Raw genomic sequence first — 12,865 nt, 5'->3', positions numbered from 1 at the left:
TATATATATACTGAAGGTATGTTGTTCTATTTTGGGCACAAACAACTGAATATTCATGAGATTGCGCACTCATTGCTCATTGTTCTGACAGTTGGTAAATGCATTTTCAGTGTGGCAAAATGTCCTAAACTAAGCTTTAGAGAGTACGACTTTTTTGTTTTATTTTGTTCTCAAAGTGGTCTGGAGGAACAGAACTCCAAACTTTATGATTATCATTAATTGATTGATCAGTTTAGATGACAAAACCCATTTGTAGGCAAACATAAAATAAGAACACATTTATCTTTTGATCTATTTATGGACTGTTTTTTATTTTATTTTATTTTATTTTCGTTATTTAGCCATAAACACTGCCTTTTGTAGCACAAGGGGAACACAATGTAAGAAATCAACCAGCTACATGTCATATTTTACTAAAATGCTTCACTTTCTTTTTTATTTGTTTTTCATTCATTGCATAAAGTAACAAGTGGCAACTTTACTCAGCGCTAAATAAAGTGTCAGACTTTATGGTTGTATATTGCAAACAGCTTGGTTTGATTATCTATGAAAATGCTGATCTACATGGATTTGTTCACACAATCACCTTCATAGCTCAGTTTGAAAGATGCACCAAGTTTAACACCAAATGACAGATTTACAGCCAAAATGCTTCAGTGATTAAATAAGTCAGAGGATGAAGTTTTCACAGGTTATAATACAACAATTATGTGATTTTAACTCATATACACTTGTGAGGATGTGTTTTGTAATTCTGTGTTGTTTCCCTCTTGTGTCCTCCTTGCATCAGTACACATTCTCCTCAGTCTGTTTACCTGTTCAATCATTATCCTCACCTGTTTAGTAGTTCCCAATTAGTGTTTTTCACCAGGTGTTGTTCATTTCCTCATTCCCTCAGTTTGTGTTTAATCCTGGTTCAGTTCTCATTTCCTCACTGGTTTATTGTTTGGTTTCTACCCACTGTTATGTTTCGCCTCGTCGTTCTCGTTATTCGTTTTTTTCTCTTTGTTGTTTTTTTTGCTGCCTCGACAGCTTGTGTTTTATTTTTATTAAATAAACATTTTTACTTATTGTAAAACTCTTACCTCCGTCCGACTTTGGGTTCTTTTCCTTGCAAAACATGACAACACTGCCTGGCCAAAAAAATAAAAAGGAAAAATAAAAATGCCTGTCCCATCAGGGAAGAAAAAAAAACCATTGATGGAATAACCTGGTCATTCAGTATATTCAGGTAGTCAGCTGAGCTCAGTCTTTGAGCACATACTGTTGCTGAACCTGGACCTGGCCAACTGCAGCAACCCCACATCATAGCACTGACTCAMCAGGCTTGTACAGTAGGYACTAGGCCTGAAGAGTGCATCACTTCATCTGCTTTTCTTCTTAYCCTGATGCACCCATCACTCTGGACTCATCAGACCATGACCTTCTTCCATTGTTCCAGAATCCAATCTTTATGCTCCTTAGCAAATTGAAGCTTTWTTTCCTGTTAGCCTYAATGATTAGTGGTTTTMTTAAGGCTACACTGTTCACTCCCAATTCCTCGAGYTCCCTTTGCATTGTACCTGTAGAAATGTTCATATTTTCACTACTAAACATAACCCTGTTGTTTTTCTTCGATTTGATTTCTCCAAACATTTTAGTAATTGCCATTACCTATCATTCAACATTTCTTCCTTAGAGAYGATGAACCCCACTATCCTTTTTAATAATGCAKTGGACAGTTTTTAACCCAWTTTTAATGGTTTCTGCAATCACCCTATKTGTTTCCTCTGCTTGATGCTTGCCGATGATTTGACACTTCTCATTGACATATTTTCMATGACCAAGGGATGTGTCTTTCAACATGGTGGTTTAAGAAATGAAAAGCAACTCATTGCACCAGTTGGGGTGAAAAACCTGTTGTCCACTGCAAGATAATCGTTGATACAGTAATAATCCAATAGGAGGCTCATACCTATYTGCTTAGTTAAAATCCATAGGAGCATTTTTTTTCCTTGGGCCAGGCAGTGTGTAAGATGCATTAAATGTGCAAACAGGACAAGTCAAAACTAAATCATGTTACAATCAAATGAATTCAACCATTATTGGAATAGTTACCTTGAAGAAAAAAGGCAGTTTTGATAGTAAAGGGAATGGGTTAACGTGCATATCATTTTATAAAATGATATTAAGTTCATAGTTTAAGGCAACAACGTTATACCCATGAAGCAGGAYATAGAGATAGATCAGAGCCGGAGCAGAAAACCCCAAAGCCGTGCAGCAGCCACATGAGTGAGCAATAATTGGAGAGTGTAGAGCAAGGTAAAGCTGGCAAGTAATGTTAGGCAGCCAAGCTCAGCAAGGAGAGACAGACCTGAGGCAAAAAGTAGGGACAGAATATGTCAAATAGGAGCAACTCACGGACAACAGGGAAACAGCTTTCCTTTGCTTCAGGCTTCACCAAATTGTCAAAACTAATAATTTAGTGAAGCCTGCAAAGTAAGAGTTGTTACAGTTCAAACTTACCAGTGGATCACCAATGTGTTGGTAGATTTGCTGTAGGTGTTTCGCATCAAGACAGAGCGGAGGAAACTGGAAAAGAACAAGAAAGGAAAAAAAAACATTTTAGATGAAAACGGGGCTATAACAATATTATATATGTATAACTTTGTTAAGGAACCAAGAATAAACTGTGCCAGTAATTGGCCTGGTATGACTCCTCTTCCTTGATAGCTTTTCATTATAAATGAGATGAAAAGATGTAAATAAACACTTGGGGAAGTTTTAAGCTGCTTCATGACATTTTTTTTTTGTTTATGTTGTTGAGCCAACAAATTTTTCAACTTATCAGAAGTCTACAGCATTTGCACACAAAAAAATAAAAATAAAAATTGAACATAAAATGATTTTTTTAAAGAAGTATAGACTAAAAGAAGCCTGCAGTTGAGCCATTAAGTTTATACCCCCCACTCTCAAAACACTTACCAAAACTGAAAACCATTTACACGTTCAGTAACTGAGGAGCGGGAAAGCATCATCACGTGTCTGCAGTGCGGACAATATACGCTCAATATCAGGACTTTTAAAATGAATGCAGATGAATCAAAGAAAGCAGCTGAAAAGATTGGCAGAGAACACAAAAAACAACATCATGATATGTTGTAGTTTTTCTGTTTCAAGGAAAACACATTGTTGTTTTAAAATTTACAGCACATTCAATGACAATTTACAGTTGACTTGATTACTTTTGACTGGGTTATTTTGATACATCCTCAAGTGTCCTTGCATGGTTTTATGATTTTTTTTTCATGAAAGAAAACATTTTTATGGATCCAGAAAATAGCACATTTGTTCATTTATTACCATGCCCAATAGGTACATAAACTTAACAAGGATAAAAATAAATAAATAAATCAACACATGCTTCTAATTTATACTGTATGTAGTTATTATGTGGAAAAAATACCAAGTTTTTAAATGTGGATGTTCGATTATGCAGCTGTCTTGTCTTTATAGCATTAGAGTTATTTGGCTTGGTGTTTATTTCTCAAAGAACTTTAGAAATGATGAGAAAAAATAAACCTAAATGTCATCAAATGTCACATAGTTTCTCACAAAGTGACTCTAAATCAGAATCTCAGCAAGAAGACACAATAAAAATATTGATGCTTGTTGTGTCACATTTAAAAATGCCTCAAGAGCCCAAACGTTAACACTACAGTCTACATTGCAATCACACTTTTTATTGTGTTTTTTTCTCCGCGTGTCGTGTTCAGATGACAGTATGTCTGTGTGATGACGGATGCATCCAGCAGCAGTGCGTGCAGTCACGCTTCAGTGTCTAGTAAGCAAGATTTTCTCAAGCAAAAACTTTCCCGCAGCATTGGGATGTCGCTGGAGTCAGCTGTAAATTGTTTGGGCCTYTGCTGTAAATAAATGGGACTCTTTATGTACGTGAAAGACTCTGTGTATGTGATGGATTATAATAGTGTGCGTGACGGTGAGAATGAATTTTCTCTCAACTGGTTTCTGATATTGAAAGCTGTTTGGGTTTGTGTAATTTATCACAGTAAACAGGGAACTTATCGTCTTTTTAAGAAGCATATTTTACATTACAGGAAAGATTCACATTTTAACATCAGGCTCACAATTTTTGCTAGGCCATAGCTTTTAAGAAAAACTGTGTCAGATGATGAAAACCTCAAATATCGGAGGAATTTACCTTTGTTCAGAGATGAAACTGATCTCTCTGTACTCAGAGGGTTTTGAAGTGGCCCATCACATTGTAGAATTGGTGTAAAATGGTCAGATAAATCAGTTTTCTGGATTTCTCCTCCTCAAAATGAACAAAGTGTGCTCTAGATCTCAGATAAAAGGAACTCTCCAGGTAAATCCAAAAGTCAGTTTTCGTTGTGTTGACTTATCTTTGCTAAACACAAAAGTACTTTTTAACGCAGCACTTGTTATAAAATGTTAGACTACAATTGCATGCACTTAAGATTACTTTTTTGTGACAATCATAGTAAATTTAAGAAGAGTTTTAAAATAATTCACACTTTTTCTGTTGGTTTATCTTGAAAATACAGAATTACATGAAGAAAATTGTGTCGAGATTTATGCTACTTAAAAAACTTTTTGTTTGTTTCTTTTCTTACTATTTTAATCATTCTCTTTCTTGGATTCTGATCAGAAACTGTGGCCATTAGAGTTTTTTCACCTGTTGATCCATGATTGGCTGACGCTCTGAGGAGCGCRGCTGCAGCAGGTTCCACTGATGAGCACCAGGGGTTTATTAGAYGGCACTGAAGAACAGGACCTCGCCGGAGCAACACATATCTATGGTATTTGTTCCTGGCCTGCCTAACCTGTGAATTATCTGAGAAGTACTTACTTGTGTTTTTTCTATGCTTAGTGAACTCGTTCTTGGTCCTGMRAAYCCATCTGGAAGATCTACTCCCCCTGCTCATCTGCCTGTCTGCCTCCAACTAAAAAGAGAAATACTCACCTGCCTCAACTCACCTGCTTCTCCTCCTCGCACCTGCAAACCAGAGATTACCAAACTTACCTTTGTGGATCCTCGTCTTCTTCTCCGAGCTGCTCCCCTGTTCTCCCCCCGTAAGCAAATCCTTTTTACTCATCTCAAAGATATCTACTACACTTAATCATCGATACTCACCTGGTCTCCTTCCTTTACAGCTGTCCCAACCCGTCCCCATCCTGTGCACTGTAAATAAAAACACTTATTGTTTATTTGGTCTCATGTGTTGTTGTTTYGTATCAGATCCGCTCCTCTTTGATCATTTCAATATCCTGATAGAAACAAGCAATAAAAACACCAAAAGCAGATAATAGCAATTTGGTGAAATGAAATCTCATTGAGAAATACTCATATGTGGCTTTATAGCAAGCGACTCTTTTAAAGTAATGAGAGAAATTAAAAATAYACCATTTTGAGAGTTGCTTATGATGTGGTTTAAATAGTGTTTACAGCTTAATAGCTTTGAAACAAAACATTATAGTTTTGCGCTGTAAAATAATGTTTTGTTTTATTGGCCAACAGTTTCTTCGTTGTTCTCTATTTGGGAAGGTGGGACGTAATCAAACTGACATTTAGATTGCACATTTTGAATCACATCACTGCAGAAACKTCACCTAAGGCTGCATGTTGCGCAACACTGCAGATGGATCAGTGTGGACTCACTAATGTATTACAAGGGGGGAAAGTTGCACATAAAATGCTGGACTTGCTGGATTTCACACACTTACGAACCTCAGGTGGCAGGACTCATGGAAGCTTTGGGAGGTTTTCATCTCTAAACTTGCTGTCTCAGCACTTTTCCTATATCCATCCTATTCCACCACTGTTTTTATGTGCCACCATTTTGAGAGCAGGCTAAATTGAAGTTTACAATCAGGGATGCTGATTGAAACGTCTAGCTTATTCATGTTGGCAGCTGTGTGGCATAGTTAAGAACCAAATACGTAATGGCTACCTTTTTTATGTGTTTGACCTATTTTAATGTTAGTACCAATTTCACAAGCATTCAGCCTCTTTTTAAGATGTGGGACTGTGTCATTTGCTAAAAGGTCCTTCTCCTCAGTGACATTTCTGTGTGATTTCACTCGTGCCCRCCGAGGTTTATACACACACACCAGTAGTTCTGATCATCAGCCTTTAATTCCAACACTTCTTTGATGTCCCTGGGTATCTTGGACCTTGAAAAGAACAAACAGCTGAATCAGATGACTTGTGCCTCTGTGGATCTTAAAGCTGCTGAGGAAATGTCATGCAGTGGAAATTACGCATGATCTAATAAATGGAGCTTTTTTTGTTACATTCTTCTTTTCTCTCTATCTTTTTGGCGATCCCCCCTCCCCCCAATGAAATAGTAACATTTTTTTTTAGTTGTGCAAGAAAGGATCACAGGTAAACAGTAATCTGACAATGCTATTGATTTCAACAAAACACCCCTACAATCACTTTAAATGGGGGAAAAAATCAAACTCTAGTATTTACAGCAGTGTTATACTGACATGATTGAATATGACTGAATCAAAGAGCAAAAACATTTAAAAAGTGTTCAAAATATTAACAYAATAAGCAACAAACCTATGTATTTTACTTAATATCTCATGACTCAGTTTTGAAATATTGTATATGCATTTACGATATTCTACAGAATATTACAAAAATAAATACTTGAGCATATCTGCTTTTATCTTTCTCAGTGAAGTAGAAAATCATCTTGCACAGTATCAATAAAAAAGCACAAATTCCATTGAAGATACTTTTGTTTAACTTGATTTTTTTGTTTGTTTTGTTACAGATGGATTTGCACACTTAAAATACATTTTGTTACAGTTTATTTTTTGCTCATTTTATTTTTATTTTTTTCAGTTGGAGGATTGTATCAGTGCGAAATGAGATGGCAAACAACACAAAATTTCTTGGACGCCCCTTTTGATTTACAGAATGCAAGAGAGTAGTGACTTTGTTTGCATAAAGAACAAACAATGTGTCAATTACTCACATTTATTGTTCCACAGTGAATCACCACATCTTGCTCAGACCAGTGAGGGGAGCAGAGAAAAAGGGGTTGACATAGCCAGTCACTAATTATCTTGAGATTATGAGGTGAAAAACAACCAAAAAAATGCACTTCAACACTGCAACACACTCTGTCCTAATTAACAACTGTGTGAAAGACGTTGCAGAGAAATGCATTTGCATCTGACATCAACCGCAACACTTCTTCCTACCCTGGAGCATTGTTTGCTTCTGAGTTCCTCTAACAAGCGTGTGGGGTGAGAGTGATGGTTAGAATCTGAACTGGGGATACGTCAGTGCATGTTTATCTCTCTTCCATTTWATTTCAATCATAGACTTCTCTTTGTTGAAGTAATACATATAACATACATATGCGTACACATACACGACTTACTGTGAATATTAGCATTAGGAAAGCTTTGCATAGCTTTACTTACATGTATATGTAAACAGTACTCCCCAAAAGAGACAAAAAGATCTTATAGTTGTAGAGAAGGGACACTGTCATATAAAGTATGCTCAGTGTATTTTCTAGTGTAGTTCACCATGGCAGAATGTCTTTGATAATGGTATTTAGGGGATTTTTGTAAAAGATAGATAGATAAATAAATAAATAAATAAATAAATAAATAAATAAATAAATAAATAAATAAATAAACAAGCATGGTTGTATGGCTCTAAGTCATCTGAGAGTATGTCTAGAAAATGACATTACTGTTATACAGCAACATCTCTGGAGTCACCGGAGCCTTTTTCTAGGTTGTTTGAAACCTTGAGGATATCGGAGATGATCTACCAGGTTTGACAAGTACGTTTTATGAGGGATACTTCCTTCAGATGCATTTTCTAATGTTTTTGACAGCCAATGATCACAGCATTTCCACAAGGACATCAGAGGTCTTTACGACATCCTGACAAGGTTTTGCCTTTTGCAGAGAGTTCCTGCAATAAAGGGCTGCATTCCAATAAGCACATACAGCAGGTTATTTGTGTTATAAGCCATAAAAAATATCTTTATTGTATCTTTATGGCATGCATTATGTCAATGGAGAGACCTCATCTTTTTTTCCCCCTCGAAGGGAAAAATAAAACAGTCCAGATAAAAATGTCAATATATGAGCAATTTGAGGAAATAAACACAGCTGGCAATCGTTGTGCAGAGGAGAACAGTGATGTGGCCATAGTGGCTGTGCAGACAGCTTGTGTCTGGAAGATAAAACTCCTGCCAAAGAGGAATGGCAGCATTTACAAACCCCCCACGTTTGAAAACAGGCACACACATAAAAAGGGGTAATGGTCAGAGGATGCCCTCTTGTTTCTACAGAAATGGAGTTGTTGGGGACAGCAGGGATGACAGCTACTGAATGAGAAATCACATCAAGTCCTGGTTTTTAAGTAGGAAGTGGTTTAGTATCAAATTGTGTTTTGCAAAATATTAAATAAATAGCTTTTGTATTTTTTTCTTTTCAGTTTGAATGCTTTTTGTTGGTCTTTACTGTGGATAAGCAATCGAAATAAAATGACACTTCTATTTCTATAAACATTTAGCAACAGAAAAAACAGCAATTTTTTTTCAAGTACATGCAATCCTGCTGTCTTGTTAGTATCAATAATGTGCTACACTCAGAGTCCCGGTATGATTACAGGAACAAACAGCCTTGTTTAAAAAAAATTCCATATACCGAGGTAAAAGTGACTGAAATGAAATAGGTTTCATGGTATTATTTTGAAGACCTGAGTGTGAGGCTGTTTTTCTACACTAAAATTACCCATACCATGGCTAGGCAAGAATAACAAAAGTCAGGTTGTTTTTGTTAGAAAAAATACAATAATAGAGTCATGTATTTTTTTTTTTTTTGTTCAGAAAATGTTCCACTTTGATAGAATGATACAACCCTGAATAGAGTAGCTATGTTTACATGCACAAAATTTTTTGATCGGATTGAAATGTATTCGCATTATAATAATCCAAATGTACTGTTTACATGGACACAATCCGATCATGAAAAGTGTTTACATGCACAGGACTTTTATTCAGAATAAAAGTCCAGACATGCGCAGTGTTGTAAACTTTCAGCTCTACTTCCATGTTGTAAACGTAAACAAAGCTCTTCTGTGCGCTCAGGACGGGCCCGTGTCAGCTTTTAATAATGGTAGAGATGTCGTTACTCCTCGGTTGAGCTGCAGATGAAGCAATACGTGTTTTTTATTTTTATTTTTTGCGAAGCAACATCTGTTGTTTGCCTCCTTTTTCATCTGTTAAGAGAGCGTGGAGGAAAAGTTCTGCGCTGTGCAGCGCAGCTGGAGCGCTGCTTTCCCACCTCCTCCAGAGCCAGGTGAATGAAAGTCAGCAGACATGCACACAGGTCAGTTTTCTACTATCAGAATAAGATAATCCGATTAAGTGTTTACATGAACGTCATTCCGATCATCAATCGGCATAACCCACCCCTTTCATTCGGATTTAAAATTCATTCGGATCGAGCTCAATCGGATCAGAAAAATCGGAATGGGCTGTTTACATGACGGATTTTTATTCCGAACGGCCATTTAATCCGATTACTTATATCCATGTAAACGTAGCTATTGTTTCCTTGGAGGCCAATTAAAGTCTTAAAGAAATGACAATGAGATGCTCTAACCATCTTTTGCTGATACAGGCAGGTGGCTGAAATGTTAGATATTTGTCATAAAACACACAATACAGCCTGGGCAGGTCACCAGTCCATCAGAAGAATAATAACTGCATTTCAAATTAGAAGCAGTTACTGAAACAGAAGTTAATTTAAATTATTAAAAATAAAAAATATATATTTTTTTGCAGGAAGCCAGCCAAAAATGTTATGCAACTTTGTTAGTACACTAATTAGTACATTTTTAACATCATAAATCATTTTAAGTATTAATTAATCAATTTATTTATTTAGTCAAAGAAATACATTTAGCAAAGTATTGTGGAATGCTGGAGCAATTAAAAATAACAAAAATAAACATTTTATAATGTTTTTTTAGATGAAAGAAGTCACATTGTAGTTCATGTTTCAGTAGAAACAAACTACAGTGCCATTTGAAAAAAAGACAAAAAACAATAGCAAATTTGGTCACAAATGATGTCTGCATTTATGCATTTGTGTAACTAAGTAGTCATAAGGAAACTGATAAAAGCAAGTTATTCTCAGGGGAGGAATTATGTCAGGACTTGATTGACTGATGCCAGTAAAAACAGTCCATCAGTTAGACTGAGAGGGATGTTACAGCACATATTTAGTGCATAGAGCCCTCATTACAAAGATGAATGCACATTTGACAGTGCAAAAACCATGGGCACCGGTCCACAGAGATGTGAGCGGGGGAGGTTTGATGACTTATCTTTTTTATTATTATTTTCAACAAGTGAGCGACTGCATGTGTGGCATACAGTCAGCACAGTCCTGAATGCTTTGCTGTCAACAGTAACAAGTTAAGCATTAAAGGAAACTTTTTTTGTTTTGTTTTGGCTGACACAACTTGTCCACAAGAGTCTTAAGTAGGCTCCCACCAAACACAAACTTGTTCCCAAAGGTTGTCTACATTATTCATATAAAAAATAATAATTCACTAATGAGACGGCTCAGTTAGCGGATGCCAGCATCCCCGCCACTTTGACACAGTAAATGGTGGATGGTTTATTCAATATAAACACTGTAATGTTTCAAAATCCTCATTCCAGTTATTTAAATTTAAATTATCACTGAGGAGTTTTAAGCTAATTTATTTGACACCACTTTTCATCAACTTTACTTTTGAATGACAACGCAGGAAAAAACAGGCAAACAGAGAGGTGAATTAAAGAGCAAATCATGACAGCACATGTTAAATCGAACAAAAAAACGGTTAAAATAAAGTTGTAAAACATCACAATTTTGACTGAATTTATTAGATAAAATATTTCATATTTTATGAGGTGATGGGATGTCGTTCTTCTCAAAAAATCTCTATGATTTCCCAACTACACCCAAGAGATTACACGTTCACAGAGAGTATTTTATTCTTTTCACTTTAATGAATGTTTGGTGCATGCCAGTGTTTAGTCAACCTGCAAATAAAACCTGAAAGCAATTAAAAGGTGGAAATTAACTCAAGAAGTGTAGATTATAGGAAAACCCCAGCCACATTCAGCTTTCTCATTTTAACTGTCTGTGATCTAATTTATTGGATGTTTTCCTGTTTGTAACATTAATTCTTTTGTTAAGAACATAATTGGATGAATCTTTTTTTAATGAAGAATCAAAAATTGAAGAATTTACTTGCTGTATAATTAAATAGGACACAGTAGCTTCAGAAAGTGTGATACAGCTGGAAACAAAAAGCTGAGAAAATTAGCAGCTACAAGACAACTGAGACCTCCACTGAACCGATTGCTTTGAGTTTTGACTTTTGTCTATAACAGTGTTAACAATGCACTGTGACAGTTACTAAAGATAGCACGAAGGAGAAAACTTTTAAATCAATGTCAAGTTAAATCTAATTATATTCAACAAACAACCAAACTGATATGAATTATTACACAATGGCATCAAGCATATATGTGTAACACAAATACAAAACTTTTAATTAAATTCTGAGCTGTCAAATTTTGAATATATATAGGTAAATGGTACTGAACTTATAGAGCGTCTTTCAAGTCGGTCCGGACGCCAAAGCGCTTTACACTAAGCCAATATATATATATATATATATATATATGGTAAATGGTACTGAACTTATAGAGCGTCTTTCAAGTCGGTCCGGACGCCAAAGCGCTTTACACTAAGCCAATATATATATATATATATGTACAAGTGCATGAAGAGGCACAAAGGTGAGTTACGCTTCAGAGATAATCTGTTCAACTTTGCTTCAGCAGAATGCCAACCTCCTTTCATGCAACACAGCTTGTGAAGCAGACAGGAKTCAACATAGCACATAAACAGATTATCTTAAAAGGCAAATGAAGTAAGGTCATTGGGAAACTTACCTATAATGTCACTAATTATTCCAATCACTAATATCAGACCTTTGTTTGACATCTGTGTACTTTTGAGAGTTCTGCAGACATTAATACCCAAAGCAGACAAAAGTCCAGAGCAAGACTCAGGGTTTAAAAGGTTTGCAGATGTGTCACTGTCACATTTTCAGGGAAGTCTGTGTTTGCATCACCAGACCTGTCGTCTCTCTGGCAACCAGGAGCCAGACAGAGCCCAGAGAGAGGTGTGTGTGTGTGTGTGTGTGTGTGGGGGGGGGGGGGGGGGGGGGGGGGGGGTGGTATTAATTCAACAGCCACTACACTGCCAAGTTGTCATTAATCTTCATGCAGCTCCAATCCTTTGGTATCAAACATGTACCCCCTTTTGCATAAAAATCAGAATCCCAAAGAAATGTGATGCCAAAGCCAAGGCTGAGATAACATTTCTTTAAACATCCTTGAGGAGGGGTWGTGGCTGTTGTGTCGCTTGACAACCAGCACAACAGATGTCTGGAAATAAGGTCAGAACTAATTAAAACGATCAAAAGCTGGCAGTCTGGATAGAACTTTATCTGAAAAAAAAATACTGATTTAATATGGTAATCCAAAACAACTCAATCAGCCAAATTAGATTTTTTTTTAAAGCTAATAGTAAAATGTTCAGGTTTTGATGAGTTGTTGCTGGTAACGTTCGATTTTGTGCAACATTACTGCAATTAGTATCCAATCATTTTAAAACAGAATTAATAAAGACAACACTCAACAAACTCTACACTCACCGGCCACTTTATCAGGTACACCACGCTAGTAACTGGTTGGACCCCCTTTTGCCTTCAGAACTGCCTCAATTCTTC

At 36.3% G+C, this 12,865-nt stretch overlaps 1 long non-coding RNA gene across 1 annotated transcript in view; it reads right to left on the bottom strand.

Moving 5' to 3' along the window:
- LOC106527448 (uncharacterized) overlaps positions 1-12,865 on the bottom strand; it is a 108,138-nt gene that overhangs the window by 67,792 nt on the left and 27,481 nt on the right. The window contains exon 3 of the long non-coding RNA XR_001311392.1: positions 2,506-2,571. This is a non-coding gene — a long non-coding RNA (uncharacterized LOC106527448). The remainder of the gene's footprint in view (positions 1-2,505; positions 2,572-12,865) is intronic.

The sequence above is a fragment of the Austrofundulus limnaeus genome, unplaced genomic scaffold (genome assembly GCF_001266775.1).
Source record: "Austrofundulus limnaeus strain Quisiro unplaced genomic scaffold, Austrofundulus_limnaeus-1.0 Scaffold325, whole genome shotgun sequence".
NCBI lineage: Eukaryota > Metazoa > Chordata > Actinopteri > Cyprinodontiformes > Rivulidae > Austrofundulus > Austrofundulus limnaeus.
This window is presented reverse-complemented; position numbering and strand designations above follow the sequence as displayed.